Here is a 19,686-nt window from a genome sequence, read left to right on the forward strand (position 1 = left end):
ATGTGTTTGCACATAAGCAGGTACAGTAGATTTTGGCATGCCGCCTGTGTACAGCGATTTCTTCTGAACTATTGAACTAACTTCATTCCTATTCAGTGCACAGGGTGTTAGGAATATACGTGAAAATATTTATAGAAGTAATCGGGTATAGTACCTATACTGGACCGCATTCATTCATTCATTCATAGTTCTCTACCCAAGGGCAGGTCTTTCACTACAAACCCAGCCTTCTTCAATCTTTCTTATTTTCTGCCTTCCTCTTAGTTTCCTCATACGATCCATATATTTTAATATCGTCTATTATCTGATATCTTCTCCTACCCCGAACTTTTCTCGCCCTTACCATTATTCCCAGTGCATCCTTCAGTAGGCAGTTTCTTCTCAGCCAGTGATCCAACCAATTCCTTTTTCTCTCTCTCTGATCAGTTTCAGCATCATTCTTTCTTCATCCACTCTTTCCACCATAACTTCATTTTTTACTCTGTATGTTCATTTCACACGCTCTTTTCTTCCTCATGTCCACATTTCTAATACTTCTAGTCGCTTTTCATTCACTTCGTGAATGACATTATGCAAAGAATTTCTCAATCTTCGAAGTTATGTTTTAGACATGAAAAAAATACCATGTTTTTAAGTTCGTCAATACTTCTAGGCGATTCGTTCTCTCTACGAACGCCTGTCTAGTTACACGGAGGTCCAGACTTGTGGGGGTTGTCTATCATCCAGGCTTGGCATGAAGAATTTTAACTTTTAGATTACTGATTTGATTACCTCCCTCAAATCGATTTTAATATTATCTTCCCATCTACGTCTCGGTTTCCCTCAGGCCTTCGCCCATACGTGCTACATACCCTGCTCATCTCAAACGCCTGGATTTAATGTTCCTAATTATGTCAGGTGAAGAATACAATGCGTGCAGTTCTGCGTTGTGTAACTTTTTCCATTCTCCTGTTACTTCATCCCTCTTAGCCCCAAATATTTTCCTAAGCACCCTATTCTCAAACACTCTATTATTATTATTATTATTATTATTATTATTATTATTATTATTATTATTATTATTATTATTATTATTGTATCGAATGTATTTTCCTGAAATTGCGTAAATTTGTCATTGAAATTCTGGAGTAAACTAAAAAATGAAGTTGCCTTGGAAATCTTAATTCTCCTTAGATAACAAGAGAGCTACAGCTAGAAGGAAATTTCACGCTTCAGAATCCACTCTCTCAGGGCGTACAATTCGAGAAACAAAAGCGTAACGTAATAACGGGCCAGAACACTACTGCAGCTTCTCTGTGACGTGAATTAATCATTCCTCACGTTTCCATAGCAACCGAGGTTAAGGCTGCTCTGTGGTATGTGTCTTTCCAAGTGTCATAACGTGCGCACACCTGCTGACGCCCCCGTATTCTTTGTTTATGTGCATTCACCAACTTTAAGAGGACAGTTATTTCTTGATGTGCATTTTATTATGTTCCTTCACAATAACGCTACTAACATTTGGAGCGGAAATGTCACTGTAGAAGTAGATGATGTGTACAGCGTTTCTTTCATTGTTTTCATTGTATATAAATAATGTGGATGTGGCTTATACAGTACACTGAAGTTCTTTTTTTTTAAGTTGGTTATTTAGCGACGCTGTATCAACTACGAGGTTATTTAGCGTCGATGAGATTGGTCATAGCGAGATGGTATTTGGCGAGATGCCGAGGATTCGCCGTAGACGACCTAGCATTCACCTTACGGTCGGGAAAAGCCTTGAAAAAAACCCAACCAGGTAATCAGCCCAAGCGAGGATCGAACCCGCGCCCGAGCGCAACTTCAGAACGGAAGGCAAGTGCCTTAACCGACTAACCCACGCCGTTGGATACTGAAGTTCTATATGCACTGAATTGATCTACTTAAGTTCTATATATAGCGAATTTATAAATTTGGAAAAGTCTGTAAATGATTGTTCATTGCATAATTATTATTTTTGTAACTGGCGAATGTGGAAACCTAAAAATATAGATTTGACATTAATTTATATCTCTGTCGCCAGATAGGTTCGCATTCAAGTAGGGAAAGTCCGCTCTTTGCTTCTGCTCTTCATACGGGTGAACCGTAAGTAGGCTAATGTCATTAATTTTAAGGGGTTATTCTTTGAGATACTTCGAACAAAAAAAAAATGGTAAAATTCCTTTGCATAACGAAAAGTTTCATTTGTTCGGATCAAATTTCTGCACGTTTAAAGAACAAAACTAAAATTCTTACAATAATTTGTTATCATTATACACTGATCTCTTAAAATAACTGAGCATATTGGAAACTAAATTTATGGCTTTTCCTAAATACGCTATTATATGTTTCATATAAAACAATTTTTATTTGAAAAAGGAAGCAAAAGCGAGTAAAATTGTATTAAACATTTTTGTTTGAAATATCTCAAAGAATAACCCCCTGAAATTAATGATATTACCACAGTCTAATATATACAGTCACGAAGCTCAATACGTAGTAAATATGCATCCATAGATAGTTGCTAACCACTAGGATCGCTAATATCGCCTCATTACAGATAATGCGAAATAGTACCGGCACAGTCTATTGTTCCTAGCAACTCAAGCTTCGTGACTGTACATACTAGACTGTGATACTACTTAAGGTTCACTTTGTATATACCTCCAGAGCTGCCTCCTTTTGCAACGAAACGATTGTGAGCTCAGCTCCAATTCCAGTGTAAGTTACTACCAAATGCTCGGAATCACACAGTTCTTGTACTAAAAGATCGGCCATACTTTTTAACGTATGAAACAAGCAACACATTAACTTCACCAAAAAGTGAGCCATCCCCTTTTTGTTCTTCCTCTGACGCCGTCAAGTTATATGTGCTGCCTGATAATAGACATAGGCCAGAACCTCAATCCAACTTTAGTAGACAGAAAACGCAGAATTTGTATTCAGAGTCACGGCTTAACTTAAACTTACACTTTAGTCGTAACTTAGCCAAAAGCTAGTAAGATTCAAGATACGTGAAGACTTACTTTCATCTTGACCAAGGATACTGAGCGACTTACAATCTATGTGCTGTATTGTTGCTCTGGATGCATTATTAAATTAAAAATAAAATATCCCGCTTGAATATTTGTCACGTGGATGCATGAGACAAGGTTTCCCGTAAACCTTGATTGCAGGCGTAGAACAAAGAATTCCCGTTTCTTCATTTTGGTAATGAAAAACTGTTATTAACATGTTATTTATTAAAAACGCTATGAAAATATTTAGGTCTGTTATAATTGCACCAGATCCTCGAACCTGAGAAGCCCTTAAAGGGTTCAGACAGAAACAGGCCCCAAGGTCCGGCGTACAGACTGAGTACGTCCGCTGTAACATTCCCAGATGAACTGACTCGCTCGTACATACTGAATGTGAGCAATATCTGTCTAGAAGAAATTCTTAGACACAGACGGAGATCATATAAAAAATTACCTTATACAGGGTGTATCACGAGGTTATCCCCCGGTTTATTGAGGTAATTCCTGGTGTTATTTGGAACAAAAAATGTGAATACAGTAATGAGGTGGCATTCATAGTTAAGGAGTTACGGCAATTTGAAAAAAGCAGAAAAAAAAACTTTTTATTTGAGGATGTCACTAACAAAAATGGACATAGTTGAAATACAAACAAGTGTTTCATTTTATATCAGTGGATGTGTGTAGAGTGAATTTAAAGCAAATGTTCAAAATTTCCTTCCTGCATCTGAAGGCAAAGACTAGCACGGGTGTGAACCGCGCGTGTAGCATTTCGTAACTTCAAATGTTCGTTCCTTATTGTCGCTGCGACATGGAGAATTCGTTGAATCAACTCTTCCCATGTTTGCACCCTAATCTGGTACACGATGTCTTTCACCCACCCCCAGATGCAGTAATCTAGGGTGTTAAATCTGGGGATCTGGCAGGCAAACGGTTGGCATGATCATGTGGTTCTAAATGCTGCATTTTTTGCACATGAAAGGGATACAGTCCGTTCTCATGAAGAATTCTCCACACCTTGGAATGTGAAACGTTAAATCCTCCCCCACACATCGTTAGTCCTGCGCAAACATGTCTAGCGCTGCATACACCATGACGTGTTTCGAAAATCTGTTGTAACTCCTTACTTATGACTGTATTTACATTTTTTGTTCCAAATAATACCAGGAATCACCTCCATAATCCGGGGTAAAACCTCGTGATACACCCTGTATATATCTATATTACAATATTATACCTTCTCTTTATGCTTTGTATAACTTGATAAGAAGATAATTATTTTTTATCTAGGAGTACAAGATTCCGATTCTAAGTAATTTCTATGAGTTTTGTGACGAAAACAACACTGGTGTAGGTTTCCCGCGACTATTTCGTTTTTCTGTCATTATCATTCCAACATTAATCGAATATGGCCGTATCATCTTCCTGTCTTCTCTGAACAGCCTTTTCAGTTGAAAAGGACGCTGAGTAGAGAGTTATATAACAATAACTAAGCACTGTAAACATAATATTTAAGACGAAACAATCGCAGGCAGGTGGTTTTGAATATAGTTACGATAGTATGAGGAAGATATGGCTTTATATCCCAGAAGTTTAACAAAATAATTAACTATTATTTTCTACTAGTAAGAGGTACAAATCGCGCTTAGGAATATTTCTTACATAAATGTGCCAAATACAACCACAGTTTCGGAAGGCAGCCTGAGGGGAGAATGTTGGATCCTCAGGACTGCACTGTGCAGAGTTGTCGTTTAATTTCCCTTCGCAGTTGTTCTTTATGTCGAACCTATTCGTAACTGTAGGCCGGCCGATGTCAGCTCGATAAATCCAGGCCGCTGACGTAATTCCTGTGGGAAGAGTCTGCAGCTCTCATGGCACGAGATTGCAGTGCGAACGCAGCGTAGAAACAAGTCAGGCGAAGGTATTCCATGCATCACCGCTGGCTTTCTTGACAATAAATTCATATTCTTCCTGGTATTCATTTCAGTGATTATGGAGTTCAGTAGCACGAGATGAAGAGTAAATGTCAGAATCTAAAAACACATTTTGCTGTCATTGTACGACATATAAAGAGAAAGGGTGATGGTGTTCCAAAACATTGATTTCAAGATCTCCGCGAAAGTCCACATTTATTGCACCCAAAATTCCCTAAAGATAGTTTCTAGCACATCGTCTCTCTGCCCTAAATAATTTGACGATTTTTATTTTGCTAAAATTACATCACAAGAGCTAAAAATAAGATATATATACAGGATGTTTCAGAAATATTTTGACAAACCTTGAGGACATGTTCCTCACACCAAAACAAGAAAAAAGTTCATATAAACATATGTCCGAAAATCCTTAGTTTTTTTAGTTATTAATGAAAGAACATAATCAAACATCTGTTAGATATTGTCAACTTGGTAGCAAGTGTTGCAACTTTAATCAATTCAGAAACTCATATGTGTTCTGAATTCCTTAGTTGCTTCGTGCAGATCCCCCCCCCCCCCGTTTTAACTACAAAATTACATCCTTCTTATGCACATTGCTTCAACTCACGCCATTCTTGTAAACTTTTTAAGATTGTACATTAGGGTGCAAAATTGAACTGTGAAGAATCTAGTCACTAGAAGTGGAATAGTTCATTCCCTATTTGTAATATTCTTTTACCCTTCTAACTAAAGAAAAAATTTAAATGTCATATTTTTTAAATTTAAATATCATATAATATAATAATAAAGAAAAAAATGTATTTTACAAACAACTTGAAATTAGTGTAACTCTGAAAATATTGGGAATAGGACTCATGTTTATATGACTTTTTTTTTTGTTGGAAATGTCTTTGGAAATAAGCTCCGTAAGTAGCGGTAACTCCTGAATGACCCTGTATAACAGCATTCCAGACGCAGGTATCTTCCAGGTTTGTTTTCTCTTAAAAAATATAAGGCTCTAAAATAGACTAAGGGTATCTTAAATATTATACAGTACGTAACTAAATATTATTTTAATCGAAGAAAAATGAAAATCGGGATCAAATCTGAACGAACCACTTAATTTTTCTAATTTACTGAGTAGATTGTTTCTATACTTACTTACTTACTTACAAATGGCTTTCAAGGAAGCCGAAGGTTCATTGCCGCCCTCACATAAGCCCGCCATCGGTCCCTATCCTGTGCAAGATTAATCCAGTCTCTATCATCATATCCCACCTCCCTCAAATCCATTTTAATATTATCCTCCCATCTACGTCTCGGTCTCCCCAAAGGTCTTTTTTCCTCCGGTCTCCCAACTAACACTCTCTATGCATTTCTGGATTCGCCCATACGTGCTACATACCCTGCCCATCTCAAACGTCTGGATTTAATGTTCCTATATGTCAGGTGAAGAATACAATGCGTGCAGTTCTGTGTTGTGTAACTTTCTCCATTCTCCTGTAAGGTTCCTAAGAACCTTATTTTCAAACACCCTTAACCTATGTTCCTCTCTCAAAGTGAGAGTCCAAGTTTCACAACCATACAGAACAACCGGTAATATAACTGTTTTATAAATTCTAACTTTCAGATTTTTTGACAGCAGACTAGATGATAAAAGCTTCTCAACCGAATAATAAAACGCATTTCCCATATTTATTCTGCGTTTAATTTCCTCCCGAGTGTCATTTATATTTGTTACTGTTGCTCCAAGATATTTGAATTTTTCCACCCCTTCGAAGAATAAATCTTCAATTTTTATATTTCCATTTCGTACAATATTCTGGTCACGAGACATAATCATATACTTTGTCTTTTCGGGATTTACTTCCAAACCTATCGCTTTACTTGCTTCAAGTAAAATTTCCGTGTTTTCCCTAATCGTTTGTGGATTTTCTCCTAACATATTCACGTCATCCGCATACACAAGAAGCTGATGTAACCCGTTCAATTCCAAACCCTGCCTGTTATCCTGAACTTTCCTAATGGCATATTCTAAAGCGAAGTTAAAAAGTAAAGGTGATAGTGCATCTCCCTGCTTTAGCCCGCAGTGAATTGGAAAACCATCAGATAGAAACTGACCTATACGGACTCTGCTGTATGTTTCACTGCGACACATTTTAATTAATCGAACTAGTTTCTTGGGAATACCAAATTCAATAAGAATATCATATAATACTTCCCTCTTAACCGAGTCTTATGCCTTTTTGAAATCTATGAATAACTGATGTACTGTACCCTTATACTCCCATTTTTCTCCATTATCTGTCGAATATAAAAAATCTGATCAATAGTCGATCTATTACGCCTAAAACCGCACTGATGATCCCCAAATAATTTCATCTACGTACGGAGTTAATCTTCTCAAAAGAATATTCGACAAAATTTTGTACGACGTCAAGTGATATTCCTCGAAAGTTACCACAGTTGGTTTTGGCCCCCTTCTTAAAAATAGGTACAATTATGGACTCCTTCCATTGTTTCTATTCAGTACCTATCTGCGAGCCATTCAATCTGGGGATCACGCACAGGGAAGTAATAGTATTATTAGAAATTAGTGTATCGAGAAACAATAATGTATGATTTTAGTTAAGCGAAGACGCTTATAAAGCCACTTTGTGTTCTGCGTGACAAATGTCTATTGCTCTCAAACATGACATCTCATGATTTCCCACTACACATACTGTATCAGTATGGAGAGAATAGATAAGAATGAGTGGGATCTTTTGTCCAACGGAGCTAGATTCTCGATGTACCATCTGCTTCGTTTTTACAGCACATTCTAAGTACAGATGCGAGGTCACCGCTCAAGAGACCAATGAAGATATCCAGCGAAATGAGTGTCATTTCCTGCGGGTATATATTTATATTACAAGAATAATTACGAATTCCTAGAAAGATTGCAGAAGTGCTTCCGTAATAATGGCGATTTCGCAAAGAAGCAAACCAAGATAAGACTTTTCTCTCATAACAAATACATATTATGTTACTGTAAATACATTTTTGTTCATCATATTAATGTCCTCGTGGCTTCGGTAAGAGCTTAGTAATAAATAGACTGCTGTTGACTTGTCTATACATACAGTAGACTACTGATTGTCAGATTTTGTATACTGTGCTGCAGCCGTGGCGAAAATGCGATCGTGCTCCGAGCCACTGTGTAACCTGCAACGTGCATAGCACCTATGGAGGGAGGCGGGCACCAGGAGGGGAAGTGAAGCAACTGTCTGACTTATTAACGGATTTTCATTTTCCTTGCGTCAAGCACTTAAATATAATTTTATACAGTACAAGGCTACAAACTAATGTTTAGTACGTGTATATTAACGAAGAAAGAAATAAACAAGAAAACATGGGACACATTATCACAACCTAAATTTAACCATCTTCAGAATGTCTCTGCGACAGAGTTTCAAAATCAGGAATTAGGCTAGGTCACTTACTGCCAGTCGTAGTTGATCACGAAGGTATTTGTCTGTCAGTCGTGATCTAAATTTGGTTTTTACTATTTTCATTGTTGAAAATATTTTTTTCACAGACGTAAGTTGTAGCGAACATGGCTTCAACAGAGCAAGTGAAAGAACGAAGCTTCAGATATTTATTTTTTGGCAAAGATTTGAAACTTCAACATTTGTCAAGTCCTTACATCTAGCTTTCATTTAAATCTATGAGTTTAAATTGAAGATCTAACCGCATTATTCGTACATCTGCTGAAAAAGGATCGACGTACAGAGATGATGATGATGATGATGATGATGATGATACTTAACCTTTAAATGTTTCATGAATGACATGTAGTATAATGCCGTTTTATGTTATACAACCGTTTTCCTCGTAATACTTGCGAACAAATCATACCTTTAATATTTTCATCATATTGGCAGCAAAAAAATGCGTCCTCTCGTCCTACTTGAAATATGGTTTCGAGAGAGACATTGCGACGATATGCCACTCCCAAGTCAGAGATAAATACAAATGGAACGGAGTTTGACTCCAGTGAGTGAGAGGGTGGGGTTGGGGGAGGTAGGAAGCAAGAGAAACGCACAGCTATCATTGCGAGCCACAATGTGCTCGCGAGTCACATTTTCGCCACGGCTGCTGTATTGTATTAAGTAAGGTATGTATTTTAGCCTATGCTATGCAAGTGTTTAAACTCGTTAGAATTTACGTACAATGGGATGCATTCCGAAATGTAGTTGATGAACCTAATGTCTCAGATATTCTTTCTGTCATAAGATAATCTGTCCATAGTGCCGAATTTAGATAACATCGCACGTGGATAAACGATCTGCTAATAGTTTACGATTCCTTACAACAGATCTTCGCTGTCTCCGATTTGTCTTTCCTTGATGTTCCGATCATCGTATCGCACACAGGACGGGAATGAAGTAGAACTTCAATAAGTAATCGGAACTCAAAAAATAAAAATATTTGTGATGTATTAACATTCAAAACTGTATAACCTTTATGGTACGGTTGCGAAAAAGATATGTCGCCTCATAAAACCATGTTGACGCTGTCCATTATGACAAATATTTACTTTCAACCTTCTCTTGTGAAGTATCTTTGCTTAATCTGTGTGTCAGCCACTGTTTTAACTAATGTATTGATTTTTATGAAACTTTGTTCTTCTTGAAATCGTCAGTGTCATCATCTTACTGTGTTCTTATTCTTCAGCACTAACTCTAACAACGATATTCTGTACACATTCAATTAAATTTCATATGAGAATGTTCTTGATGTCAACCACTGGTCAGCACTTTAAGTTTATATTGAAGAATTAATTTCTTTAGTAAAAGTATCGCATAGTTAGCTTATTAGTGAAATTTCTTTGACCTTGTTTATTCAACCACTCGTCTTAGATTTCCATAATGCGTTGAAATCTTTAGATGGCAAGAGGTCAAAAGGATTCTCCTGAGAAAAGACACTATACAATAAAGGGAAGATATTCCAGTCAAACGTTGCAACAGGCTCTAGATTATGTAAACACTGGAAAACTTGATCAACGAGAAGCTGCACGTTTGTATTCCATCCCAAGACAAACACTAGTGAATAAATTGAAAAATGAACACAGAAATAATTTTGGGAGGCCAAACATTTTTTCACCGAGAATGTTTGTACTCTGTGCTTTGATGGCTTTGTAACAGTCTCATATAAAGGATCACTGTTCCCTGCCTACAGTCAAAGGCATTGAACTGTATGGTCCCATCTCCAGATACAAAGTCAGTTGTAAGGTCAAGAAGGGAAAGCACTGAATGTGGCCTGACCAGTTTGAAGTAATAAAGAAAGTTAATAAGTTGGTAAATAAAAGGGCACGTATGAACTGATTATGTTAAGACTATGAAGAATTTGATTAGCGAATTTAAAATAACTTGTATCGAACATATATGTAGATAATAAACACATAAAAATTGTGTTTATATTTTCTTTTGTAGTGCTAGTATATGTTATTGTTATAGTAAATGTTCTACATTTTCAATAAACATTTTTAGTGACTTCATATGAAATAAAATTCCATGTATTTTCTTATTGTATGGTCAAAAGTTACCTTGAATTTTAAGGGGAATATCGAGAATTGAATTTAATAACAAAAACATATGTGGTAGTACATAGTTTCTCCAAATAGCCGTATAACTTTGTACTACCATCAAATGTTACAGTTCACCTATTTAAAATATGATTTTTGATGAGTATTATGTCTCAACCCGTAAAATAAGTAGTATTCTTAAATAATTTTCTTTTAAACATCAATTTCAACAGACACTATTTTAGGTAAGTATAAAAATATGATAGAAGTGGTACAAAATTACCCAAAATGACTGTACATATTGTACAAGGCCACCAGTAATAATTATTTCACTACCTCCCATCGCTTGACAGATTCTGAATAGGTCTGGGTGAAAGATTAGAAGCGACAAGGAATTTGAGGAAATCCCTATGATTGCGTATAACGTCTATATAGAAATTAGACTAATGAAATAAGGATAAAATAAATACAATTTACTATAAGGCTTAAGTGTGTCTAACAAACGGAATTAAATTAGCTAGGAATAAACATTCAATCCTTGAATAATAATGGGTAGTAATGCGTTAAAACAGAATGTATTATTAAAAGGACAAATAAAGCACTATTTTTCGGCTCCATAATTTCCAATTAACTAGTACATTTTTGAGTTTATCGGATATGACCTAAGCATTTCCATGACAACATAATTCGAATGACGTCAGTGTAATTTCCGTTACACAAAATCCTTCATTACAATTACACGACGAAACGAATGCCTACCATTCATATACAGACGTGGACAAATTATTATCAAAATTGAAGATTTTTATGATAATTCTGTTTACAAAATTTGACTTTTCAATTTAGACTACAGTTGACAATTTTGCATATTTCCATCATTATAGTAGACAGAAATATGCAAAAATTTCAACTGTAGTTTAAGTTGAATAGCCAAATTTGGTAAAAATACATAATAATAAAAAAATCTTTAATTTTGCTAAAAATTTATAAATATGCAAAACTGTCAACTGCAATCAAAATTGAAGAGTCAAATTTTGTAAAAATATAAAATAAAAGTGTTCAGTTTTGCTAATAATTTGGAAATATCCAAAATGTGAACTGTAGTCCAAATTGAAGAGTTGAATTTGGTAAAAATATATAATAAAAATCTTCAGTTTTGCTAATAATTTGTAAATATGCAAAAATATCAAATGTAGTCCAAATTGAAGAGTCAAATTTTCTAAAAATATACAACACAAATCTTCAATTTTGCTATTAATTTGGAAATACGCAAAAATGTCAACTGTAGTCTGAATTGAAGAATCATATTTTGTAAAAATATATAATAAAAATCTTCAATTTTGCTAATAATTTGTCCACGTCTGTAGGACATAATACAGTATTCTTAAAAGAATATAATGTTAACAAATGCAGTCTTCTACTTTAAGGACATATCCTTAAGAATGATTTATAGCAGATATTACTTCCCTGAACCTTTGCCCGTCACTTATCTCCACTTGAACCCACGTGAGGAATGATTAATGTTGAGACAGCTTCGCTCTTGGACTGTCTTCCTTATCTCGAGGATTCACAGCTCGGTTGTATATTTATTGACACGAGGCATGGGGAAAAGACAAGCAGTCTTTCATTCCCCAGTTGATCGTGAAATAGCAGACCTACTCCTGCTTTAATCTTGAAAAGATAAAAAAAATTGTAAATTATGTTTTATTTAACGACGCTCGCAACTGCCGAGCTTATATCAGCGTCGCCGATGTGCCGGAATTTGTCCCGCAGGAGTTCTTTTACATGCCAGTAAATCTACTGACATGATTCCGTCGCACTTACTGAGCCGGGTTCGAACCCGCAACCTCGGGCACAGAAGGTCAGCACTCTGCCGACTGCGCAACCCAGGCCGACTCTTGAAATGGTCTCTCTCCATAAAATAAATAGGCCAGGGTGAAAAAATCTACTGTATCATTTCTTAAGCTTTATGTGAATACAAACTAATAGTACATTATGCAACGAGCCTATAATGGTAGTAATTAAGACGCGATTATGTTTGTTTATGAAACCAGCGCAAGCGAGTTTCATAATTTTCATACGAGCGTCTTAATTACCATTATAGGCAAGTTTCATACGACTTTTTATGCTCGACCATATTTCTAACTTGAAATTATTCAGAAGTATTCATTTTATTCGTATCTAACTGAAGAGTGGAAGTGACCTTGTGCATACTCGTAAATTGTGAGATGTGCGCAGACGCGAAAGTATTGATATTTTCCGAGAAACAATAATGTCATTGACCTTGTTATAATCTACAGAATAACATGAACTAATTTTGATATAACCTGGAAATTGATTTAGAATTGAAAAACGAGATGACAAATTGAATTTATTTGAATATTATTTACAATTAACGCTAATTATTATAGTAACAGAACATAACCTTCTGCGACAGTATTGGATTTCCAGCCTCTGTGACCTTTCCTTCGTTGTCTTTCGATTGCATATCCGAGAATAATCGAAAACCTGAACTTTAATGAATAGATGTACTTTAATGACATGCATTAAAGGACTACTACCAGGTGTATAATTACTACATTTCGGCATGGTCGAGCATAACATTATTTTCAAAGTTCAAAGGACTACTATAAACTATTGAGTTTTTATAACACAATTCTATAAATCTGCCCTTATAAACAGGGTTTCAGAAGGAAACCGTGCCTAAGACCTTCATGTCCATAAGTGTATTCCTCTCGGTCGAGTTATAAACCACAAACCTCAATCTAATGATTAGCTGGTAATTATTAGACTGCAGGGATTGGTTTTCCTCTCGATGGAAACCTCTCTCTGTAATATTTGATGCCTGAATATGTAAAACATGAGATCCTCTTTGCAACTTATATTAATTCATACCGATGGCCTTTCTCATGCGTTATGAATCAGCGCTTTAGCTATTCGTAAAACCTTTCTTCCTTTGTGATATTGAAGTTCAGGCAGGATGCCAGAGGCCACGGTTCTTACACGAACGACACTAAACACTTTTTCTAACCCTAAGTGTACTACATTCAAATATTTTTCCAAAACCAATATAAAATTTGTACTGTAAATCGAACTTCTTACTGAAAAAAAGTGACAGGAGATTTGAGAAAATTCATATGACAGCATATGACGTTTATACAGGAATTAGGGTAATGGAATTATTTTTATTCATGTTTTCATATTTGGAAATCTCGCGAAATCTACATTTTCATCATTTCTTGTCTTTGCATCGAAACTCGAAACTTATGATAGATACTGTTGTAGACACCGAATTTAACACTTTCTGAAAGAATTAGCACAATCTGTTGGAATGTATAGATTTTATTAACATTTACAGAACTCATACCACTTCGGCGGTCCACACTTTACATGATGTGTATCTGTGGAGTGTTAAATCTTGTACTAGGGTGAGCGTATGTGTAAGTGTTCGTGTAAGTGTAGTGTATTGAATGAGTGACGATGATGAAGACAGAAAGGGAGAAGAGGAAACCCGGTGCCGGCACGTAGCCTACTCCTATCGAATAGCATCAAGGGGACCGATAGACTTAACGTCCCCGTCCAACGGACGAATCACAATCAACAGTGACATATAGCCTACCTTCTCTTCATATACGCTGCGGAGAGATTTGAGATTGAACCCAGGCATATTGGTGCACAATCTAGTGATTATAAATTGTGCACCGCCGTCTCTCCTAGTCCCGAGGTAGAAATTTTACACGAATATTGTTGACACTATTTCCTGGGTTTCAATTTTTACCCGGCAACATCCATTTTGTCAGACGTACAATTACACCTCTTAACTGGTTCCTCCATATTTGTAAATCCTACGATCAGATTTGAAATCTCAGCCACTCAACCATCTGAAGTGAACGAAGAGAAAAAGAAAATCTACGAGCCCACGATTCAGTACCTACCAGCGAAATACAACTTCAAAAAATCACAGTTACCGGTCTCTTCTTCGGAGCGAGGCACCATTCCGAAAGCATTTTTGTAAAGTGGAGGGAAAAATACAAGATCTTCAAGATGCCATCGTCACCACCATTATAAAATTTTCTGTAGTGATATTTCGTCAGCATCTTTATGGCGTACATTCAATTTAAATTATACTTGGTTCTATTTTCTTTCTTATGTCTTAATCACTTTTGTCGTCCACACCTGTGGAAACGGTTAGCACGTCTAGCCGCGAAACCAGGTGGCCCGGGTTCGATTCCCGGTCGGGGCAAGTTACCTGGTTGAGGTTTTTTCCGGGGTTTTCCCTCAAACCAATATGAGAAAATGCTGGGTAACTTTCGGTGTTGGACCCCGGACTCATTTCACTGGCATTATCACCTTCATTTCATTCAGACGCTAAATGACCTAAGCTGTTGATAAAGCGTCGTAAAAAAATCTACTAAAATCACTTTTGTCTGAAACCTGTTTATATAATTTTTCATTTTAAATTTTATTGTGAGCTATTCTGTGTCGCAGGGCAAACCCAAGATGTTGGGTCAGACCAATAAATTAAAAATTAATTAATTACGAGTACTCTAAATTTCACCATAAAACTACTTATCAGACTGATTTTTTTTTCATCCTAATCCAACAAAATCCAGTAACATTATATTCTGTACAACTTGCAGGATTAGAGTTCAGTGCTCTGCAGTTCAAGCATTGCAACTTGCTCCGCACTTGAAAACGCACTCCTGGTAAGCATCTGACCGTGCTATTACTGTAACATGCGATTCATTCGGCCCCGATGCATTATTAATGAGGAGGTACTTTCTAGGGAGCTACGCATCAAGTGGAGGGTGACCTGTTGTTAATGCCAGCCCACACGTATTGAATAAAAACTATCATTATATTATGAAGACAAAACCATGCGCGACGACTGAATAAAAACAACGAACTAGAATCTGTTTAGAATTCTAGACGAATGAATGAATGACTTATTAATATGAACTAATTAATAGTGATCGAATAGGTGAATAATGACTGAGTAATGAATGAATAAATGCGTGAATAAGAAAGAATGGATGAATATATTAAGATTTAATGAATGAGTGATGGGATGATCACTGTGGCTTAATGGATAGCATGTGCTTTCCCAACCAAGCAGTGAGTAGTTCGATTCCCGAAGTGGGAGGAGATTTATCTCCATTCCACGTGACTGGGTGTTTGTTCCTTATCTTGTGATTATCCTGTGTCGTCTCCGCGGTGGTCCTGCATCGTGCTAACCATATGGATAAGGAGGTCCGCATTGTGAGAGAGTCTAGTATTAGTCCAAAGATGTCCTTAACCTACACAGAATTGGATTGTAAGTCTGTAAAAGGAGGACGCTTAGTAGTAGTAGTAGTAGTAGTAGTAGTAGTAGTAGTAGTAGTAGTAGTAGTAGTAGTAGTAGTAGTAGTAGCAGTAGTAATAATAATAATAATAATTAGGGCCCGGATTTTGATGAATAGTCATCTTTTTTTTTGAGCTGTCCAAGAAGATACATAGTGGCAATTAAATGCATTTTCCAAGAAATGTGTTAGATATAATATGGTGTTTTATATGTCATCAAAATGCATTTTTTCCATGTTTTCCAGATTAAAGTCATTTGTATGTAGTTTAAGATTATGTTATTCATTTTATAGATTTTTATAGGTCATTTATTTATATTATCTGTGGTTAAATTTTCATTTTTACGTAATTGTTATAGTTGAAGTTGCCATCTGTATTTCTAAGTAGGCTACTGTAATAATTCATGTCAGCATTTTCCTTACGGATCGTTCTTGGACTAGCCCATATCCATCTGCAGTGCTCATGTATTTATATTAGCTGTATCGTATTTTATCTGCAGCAGTTTTAACGTTTTCTCATATTATTTTAATAGAAGTAACCGGCTATCAAAGCCTGGACGAAAACTCGAGCGTCTCCAACTAACCTCACTGTACATACAGTTACTTATAAAGTAATCATCAGACCATTATTAATGATACAAATTCATAACTTGCATTTAGTCTTTTTTTTTACTCTTTTAGGTTAATTTAAGAACATTTTCGGGGAACTTTATAGGTCTTGTTTATATTTTTAGGTAATAAACACCCGGGCTCTAATCATAATAATACCATTGTGAATAAAAAGTAAAGGGATGAGCTGATTAATGAATTTATTTATTTATTTATTTATTTATTTATTTATTTATTTATTTATTTATTTATTTATTTATTTATTTATTTATTTATTTATTTATTTATTTATTTATTTATTTATTTATTTATTTATTTATTTATTTATTCATTTATTCATTCAGTCATTTATTTATTTATTTATTTATTTATTTAAAGAATGAACGAACAGATGAATCAGTGAAAAACGAATTAATGGATTGATAAACGAATCAATGGATGAATGAGTGAATAAATGGATCATATTAAAGAACAGATTATTTATTGGACAAACAAATAAACGAAATGGGTATTGGAAGAGGTGCATTCGCTAATAAATAACAAAGAAATTAATAAGTGAAGAAACGAACAAACGAATTAATATTGAAGAAACGAACGAATGAATAATTGAATAGATAGACAAAGAAACAATTTAACGAAGTAATGACCGAAAGATGATGCAGCAATTCTATTAAGGAGGGGGTTGGTGTGTCTTAGATGTCCTCTCTCTTCTCCCTCCTTCTCTCTCTGTAAGATCCTCTGACATAACAATTTTATACCTTCTTTTTTTAATTTATATACTACTCTACCACCACCTTATTCTTGTTGCTGCCAATGTAAGTGCCCGATCAGATATAAAATAAACAGATTGTACTTTGGTATAATTGGGGGAATGGAGAATTGCATAGTGATGGACACTTTATTCACCGAGCATCAGATGGAGTTCTGTTGTAGTAATGAAGGCGATAGAAGATATTACATTGCACAAAACCCTAATATTGTATATTTCTACAACGATAGTACTAAACATAAGGAGAGTACGGTATTATCGGACACTTAAGGAATTTCAAATGAGACAACTTGCATTCCAAAAGAAAGGTATATAATATGTTTTATGAAATATGCGAATTAATCTTATTATAAACCTTTAAACAGAGCAAATATTAACATAACAGTGGGTTATCAAGTGGCTACAATTAAGAAAAAGTGTCGGATAGTATCGAACATACTGTACCAAAAATAGTAACTATTCGCAAAATGTTTGAGTATATTTGCATCAACAATTCACTCTTGCATTTTCTCTTTCAGTTCGCATGAATCACACTCATAATACAAGTTATTTGTGTCTGTGTTAGCACAGTTATCATGTGGTGAACGCTGACAGGTGGCACTTCATCCAATCTTCCTGGAAGGTTTCCTCGCCTTCTGTTTCACCTTCAACGATACTGAAATATTTTTCTATATAATGTTGACCATGAGAATGAATCAGAGTACGGAGTGGACAGTCTCGAACATGATGTATTACAACGGTCAGGAGCCTTAACGCCTCGACAGATCGAAAGCTAGTTTTAGGACTCCTTTTTCGTCACTGGCATCATTCGAGTGTTTAAATCTCTAACATGTTGCACAAACTTCTCTTCATACTTTTCTGAGATTGTAGACTTAAATCTTCTTAAATCTGAATACATTTTCACCTCATTCCATGCCTTATATTTACGACTATATTCTCCAGACAACTCTTTAGGGACAGAAATGCAATAGCAACTTGTCTTACATTCTACAATGTTCCTTCTTTCCACTTCACACGTATATTTCCCATTGTTTAATTTTATAATCAGTACATCCTTAATTTAAAAACTAATTTGAAAAAACACAGAAGACAGAAATACATAAATTATTTCACTCACTCTACAAATATCTGAGAACTCGCTTTGAATATCTTACAACGTTACGGAATCAACATCAGGCCTTATTATCCATTCCTCGTCAGCGTACCTCTTTCTATTCATCCTCTTTCACAGTGTCAGTTTGTCGCCTATGGAACTCCTTACCTCGTCATGTCAGGGATTGCCGAACGGTTAATCAATTTAAATTAAAAATTAAGAATTACATACTTTCACATGAAATTGATTTGTGGATGTTAGCTGATTTTTATAGGTTATTTTGTGTGTATATAAATTGTCATTTAGGCCTATCATAAAGTAGAATTAGGATATGAATTGTAAATAACTTAATTATGTATCATGTTTAGTTAATATTTCACTATTTCATGTAAGGTTGTTAATGTGCATGAAAATTGTTTTTATATTTAAGTATGACTTTACTATTTTTGTCATTGCTTCATTATGTATTTCATTTCTGATAGAGTGGAAGAGAAGGCCTCATGGCCTTAACTCTACCAGAATAAATAAATAAGCATTACTTACAGAATAAATAAATAAGCATTTTTAGAACGCTTAATATTTTATTTGTTCTAATGAATTCATATTACAACTGAAGCTCTAAATTGGATTTAACTGTGCGTCCGGTGTTAGCCGAAAACATACTGTCTGCTACTGTTCGAACTACAGGTCTCATACAAAAGATGATGGAAAAATTAAAACATGTATTCGTTAAAAATACGAGTATATATATATCAGACTGTATTAGTCGTCTTACACCAAATGCAATGAATATTGTTATAATAAGCCTACTTACGTCCACCGCTGTGGTCTCGTTGTAGCGTCTTCACTCCCAAACTCAGAGGGCCGGGGTTCGATTCCCCGCTTGAGGTTTTTTCGGGTTTTTTCCCTCACCCCTATGGATGAATATCAGGTAACTTCATCAGGCGTATGGAACCCCCACTCATTCTCGCCACTTCCTTTCCTCCCTCATCATCCTTTCCTTATCATTCCGGTTGTCTTTCTTGGTTTTCAGATCGCGCCAGCGGCGGCTCACCGAAGCTCCTGACGCTCTCGGCCAGCCTCCATGGATATGTCAAGCGTGGTAGTTGGTGAACCAGCAGCGGAACTCACTCCCCTCCCGACGGGAGAGGGGGTATGATAAATTGTAAAATCAAAGACAAAGCGCCCTGACTGCATGAAAATTAATTCAGTCAAACTCTACCGCCAAATTCGAATTGCTATTACACGAAAAAATGTATAAAATTGGCAGAATGTGACGGATTGACACTTGCATAACTGCACTTCCGGCTTAAAGAAAGGATGTCTCCGATCAGTAAAAATTCCGCTAATTAACCAACATCATAGAAACAAAGCTAATATATTTTT

The 19,686-nt window shown here is 35.7% G+C and overlaps 1 protein-coding gene across 2 annotated transcripts in view; it reads right to left on the reverse strand.

Annotated features, from left to right (window-relative positions):
- LOC138712477 (growth factor receptor-bound protein 14-like) overlaps positions 1–19,686 on the reverse strand; it is a 428,407-nt gene that overhangs the window by 289,795 nt on the left and 118,926 nt on the right. The gene's annotated exons all lie outside the window — the stretch shown is intronic.

Source organism: Periplaneta americana, chromosome 13 (assembly GCF_040183065.1).
Source record: "Periplaneta americana isolate PAMFEO1 chromosome 13, P.americana_PAMFEO1_priV1, whole genome shotgun sequence".
Lineage (NCBI taxonomy): Eukaryota > Metazoa > Arthropoda > Insecta > Blattodea > Blattidae > Periplaneta > Periplaneta americana.